Genomic DNA, 5,170 nt, shown 5'->3' with positions numbered 1-5,170 from the left:
GTTCTCCAGCCTTGAGGTGAACTGAGATGGTGGGAGGGGAGAAAGGGAGGGGGGAAGAAGAGTATCATTGGATATGAGAACTCCAAATTGTCTCCATTGGCCCTTCCCTCCCAATGGTCCCAAGCTTGCTGGCAAAGAACAGAAGAGAACCGCCCCCCCACTCCACCAGCACTTCCCTTCCTACCCCCAGCTTTTCCAGCTTGCACTTCTGGCTCTACCAAACCAACTGGCTGGCCAATCCCACATGTCATTTCCCTGTTCTTCCAGCCCTCACCCTTCCCTTGCCCAACCTCCTCTCTGCAGGTCCAGGCCCTTCTCTTTCCCAGGAAGTTAACCTAGAAAAGCCCCACTGCATCCAATCACACATCCCTACGTGGAAGGTGTTGGCCTGCGCTTGCTTATACAGTCTTTTGTAGGCACCTGTATGTGTTTTGGCCTGTGGGGCTTGACACTGCACTCAAACCAGGGATCCTGGAGAACAGGGGACTATCATTTCCTCCACAAAAGCCAGGGGTTCTCCCGGGACAGGGGCTGCATCTGCCCCATCAGACTGTGAGCTCCCTGAGAACAGAGCGTGGTGATGGGAGGGTAAGGCTGGTCTCTGCCTTCACTTGCCTGCACAGTTCAGTACTCGCTTTGATTTTTTGCAGATGCCTCTTAATGATATAACTCACTCCAAAGGAGGAAGAACCAAGAAGCAGGGCCCAGTCCAGTCCGCATACTGATGATACAGCCGCCAACATGCAGGTAACCAGGAGGCGCTTAGATCTATGCCAAGGAGGCCATGGCTGGCGTTGAGTGGGGGAGCAGTGGGGGAGGCCCTGAGAGCCTCTGCATAGTCCTGTGCCATTTTGTCATCACACACTCCCACTGGCTGCAGTTGGTTTGGGCTTGGTCCCTTGAGGGGAGGATGGGCGCTCCCTCCCCCTCCCTCCCCCCTCCTCCACCAATCACAGAGTGCTCAATATCAAAAGTCAACAATAGACTGGTCGACCCAGTAATTCCACTTCTGGGACTATAAACCAAGATACAAACCTGAGTAGCAGCTCCCAGAGACAAAGGAAAGAGGATGTTGACTGTGGCGTTCTTTACGATGCGCCTCCAAAATCAGAGGCACGTTAGGTTAGGGAATTAGTTAAGCAAATGGTTAGCCAGCCATTCATAATTATGTTTTCAAAGATTTAACGATACAAAAAACCTGGATATTAAAGGTAATAGCAATTTTGTAAAACAAACAAAAGAAAAGCGGGGTGGGCACAAGATTGTCAAGCAAATATACCCCAATTTTTTAAAAAAGACTGTTGGAAACTTAAAAAAAAAAAGTGGGGGGTGGTTGTTGAGGGGTGGGTGGGCACAAGCATAAAAATTATCTGGAAGATATACAGCAAAACATTAGCAGTGGTTATTTTTAGACAGTAGAATAACTGGTGGTTTTACTGTCTGTCATTTTTTTGTGTTAAAATGAATGTAAGGCAGTGTATTCAATGACTAAGATGAAACAGTCACTTTCCTTGAAAAACATGAATTCACTCAACCGGAAATAGCCCCTACATCTATTAAACAAATTGAACATGCAGTTTAAAACCTTTTCATAAATAAACCCCAGGTCTAGATGACTTCACAGGTGAATGCAACCAAATACCTACGGAAGAAATAATACTAATTGTATCAGGCTACTAGGGGTGCCATTACAAAGTACCACAGACTAGGTAGCTTAAACGACAGAAATTCACTTTCTCACACTTCTGGAGGAGAGAAGTCCAAGATCAAAGTGTCGGCAGGGTTGGTTTCATTCTGAGGCCTCTCTTCTTGGCTTGCAGGTGGCTCCACACATGGTCTTTCCTCTGTGTGTGCACATCCCTCCTGTCTCTTTGTGTGTCCACATTTCCTCTTCTCATAAAAACCAGTCAGATTGGATTAGGGAACCACCCTAATGGCCTCATTTAAGCTCAGTTAAAACCCTATCTCCAAATACAGTCACATTCTGAGATAACGGGGGTTAGCTTCAACATATGAATTTTGGGAGGACACAATTCTACACCAATCCTTCTAGAAAATTTAAGTGGAGGAAATACTTCCCAATTCATACTATTAAGCCACTATTCTTCTGACACCAAAACCACATAAAGACATCACAAGAAAAGAAACCTACAGACTAATATCTCTCATGAACATAGATGTAAAAATTCTTAATAAAATGTTAGCAAACAGAGTCCAACAAGATATAAAAAGGAAAATACAAAATGATCAAGTGAGGATTGAAAGTTTGGTTTTACACTAAAAAAATCAATCAATGAAAAAAAATCAATCAATGATTAACAGACTAAAAAAGAAAACCCCTTAATAAATGCAAAAAAACCCATCCATTTGACAAAATCTGATATCTGTCCCTGATTTTTGAAAAATACTGTCAGAAAACTGAGATAGAAGGGAGCTTCCTCAGCTTGAAAAAGGCCATCTACAAAAAAACCCCTGCAGCTAACATCATACTTAATGGGGAAAGGCTGATTACTTTTCCATCGAAGATTAGGAACAAGACAAGAATCTCCACTCTCACTACTTCTATTCAATGTTTTACTGGTGGTTTTAGGCAGTTCACTAGGGCAAGAAAAGAAATGAAAGGCATTCAGATTGGAAAAGAAGAAGTAAGATTGTCTCTATTGGCATAAACATGATAGTCCATGTAAAAAAAAAACATCCTTTAGAATATACCAAAAAACTGCTAGAACTAATAACTGAGTTTAGTAGCAAGGGAGAAGGATATAAGATGAAAATACAAGAAAATTGTACTTCTATTTACTAGCAATAAACAACTGGAAAATGAAATTGAAAAAAATACTTTAACAATAATATCCAAAAAAATGAAATATTTAGGGATAAATCTGACAAAATATATGGAAGACTTGTGCGTTGAAAACTATGAAACAATGCCCAGAGAAATCAAGAAAGACCATGTTTATGAATCAGAAGACTGAATATTGTTAAGATACCAATTCTCCGGATTTGCTCTATAAAGTCAATGCCCTCTCATTCAAAATCCTAATAGACTTTTCTTGTAGAAATTGACAAGCTGATACTAAAATTCATATGGAAATGCAAAGGACCTAGAATATCAAATCAACTTTGAAAAGAAGAACAAAGTTGCAGGATTTATACTACCTGATTTTAAGGCTTATAAAGTTACTTTAATCAAGACAGTGTAGACTGGTATAAAGATAGACAAATAGATCAATGGAACAGAATAGATGATCCAGAATTAGACCTACACATTTATGGAAAATTTATTTTTGACACAGGTGCAAAGGCAATCCCATGGAGGATTTTCTTTCTTTTATTTTCTTTTATTTATTTTTGGCTGCATTGGGTCTTCGTTGCTGTTCGCAGGCTTTCTCTAGTTGTGGTGAGCGGGGGCTACTCTTTGTTGCAGTGCGTGAGCTTCTCACTGCAGTGGCTTCTCTTGTTGCGGAGCACGGGCTCTAGGCGCGCGAGCTTCAGCAGTTGTGGCACACGGGCTCAGTAGTTGTGGCTTGCGGGCTCTAGAGTGCAGGCTCAGTAGTTGTGGCGCACGGGCTTAGTTGCTCCGCGTCATGTGGGATCTTGCCGGACCAGGGCTCGAACCTGTGTCCCCTGCATTGGCAGGCGATTCTTAACCACCGCGCCACCAGGGAAGCCCCGGTGGAGGATTTTCAACAATGGTGCTGGAACAATTGACTATCAATATGAAGAAAAGAGAGGAAGGAAGGAAGGGAGGAAGGAAGGAAGGAAGGGAGGGAGGGAGGGAGGGAGGGAGGAAGGAAGGAAGGAAGGAAGGACGGGAGGAAGAGAGGGAGGGAGGGAGGGAGGGAGGGAGGGAGGAAAAAAGATAATTTCATCCATACATCTCACCATATTCAAAAATTAATCAGAATGGATCATAGTTCAACAAGGGTGCCAAGATAATTCAATAGGGAAAGAGGTCTTCAAAAAATAGTGCTGAAACAACTAGATATCCACATGCAAAAGAATGAAACTGGTTTCCTTCCCCACACCATTCACAGAAGTTAACTCAAAATGGATCATAGATTTAACTGTAAGGCTTAAAACTGTAAAACTCAGAAGAAACTTAGAAGAAAACATAGGAGTAGATGTTTGTGACCTTGGGTTAGGCAATTGTTTCTTAGATACTACAAAAAAAGCACAAATGATAAATAAATAAATAAATAATTGAACTTCATCAAAATTAAAAATTTTGTGCTGCAAACTATCCTACTAAGAAAATAAAAAGACAGCCCACAGAATAGGATTAAAATATGTGCAAATCATATGTCTGATAAGGGACTTGGGTCCAGAATTCTTATAACTCAACAATAAACATAACAACCCAATTTAAAAATAGGAGAAGGATTTGAATAGACAGTTCTCCAGAGAAGATAAACAAATGAGCAGCAAGCACATGAAAAGTAGCTCAACATCATTAGTCATTAGGCAAACACAAATCAAAACCATAATGAGATACCACTTCACACCCACTAGGACGGCTATATATATGGTATATAGGTATGTGCCCAAGAGAAATGACAACATACACCCCCACAAAAATTTGCACACAGATGTTCATAGCAGGATTATTCATAATAACCAAAAAGCAGGGAAAAACAAATGTCCATCAATTGATAAATAGATACATGAAAGGTGGAATAGCTATACAATGGAACATTATTCAACAATTAAAAGGAATAAAATATTGATACGAGCTATAACATGGATGAACCTCAAAAACATTATGTTAAATGAAAGAAGCCAGTCACAAAAGGCCACATATTATATGATTTCCTTTATATGAAATTCCAGACTAGGCAACTCTATAGAGACCGAAAGCAGATTAGTGGTTGCCTGGGGCTTGGGGGAGGGAGTATGGGGTAGAGGAGGTTGGTAACTGTTAATGGGGAGGCTTTCTTTGGGGGATGTTGAAAATGTTCTAAAATTAGATTGTGGTGATGGTTGCGTAATGGTGAATATACCCCAAAAAATCAAATTATACACTCGAATGAATGGTGTGATATGCAAATTATATTTCTGTAAAGCTATTCTTTTTTTAAATTAATTTATTTATTTTTATATTTATTTTTGGCTGTGTTGGGTCTTTGTTTCTGTGTGAGGGCTTTCTCTAGTTGCGGCAAGCGGGGGCCAC

General features: G+C 40.8%; 1 long non-coding RNA gene across 1 annotated transcript in view; it reads left to right on the top strand.

The window, feature by feature from the left end:
• The first annotated feature begins 440 nt into the window (after positions 1–440).
• Positions 441–5,170, top strand: part of LOC129391789 (uncharacterized) — a 6,981-nt gene continuing 2,251 nt past the window's right edge. Inside the window, exons 1-2 of the long non-coding RNA XR_008616487.1 lie at positions 441–552; positions 651–747. This is a non-coding gene — a long non-coding RNA (uncharacterized lncRNA). The remainder of the gene's footprint in view (positions 553–650; positions 748–5,170) is intronic.

Source organism: Physeter macrocephalus, chromosome 3 (genome assembly GCF_002837175.3).
Source record: "Physeter macrocephalus isolate SW-GA chromosome 3, ASM283717v5, whole genome shotgun sequence".
Classification (NCBI taxonomy): Eukaryota; Metazoa; Chordata; class Mammalia; order Artiodactyla; family Physeteridae; genus Physeter; species Physeter macrocephalus.
Note: the sequence above shows the minus strand (reverse complement) of the source record. Positions and strands in the feature narration are given on the sequence as shown.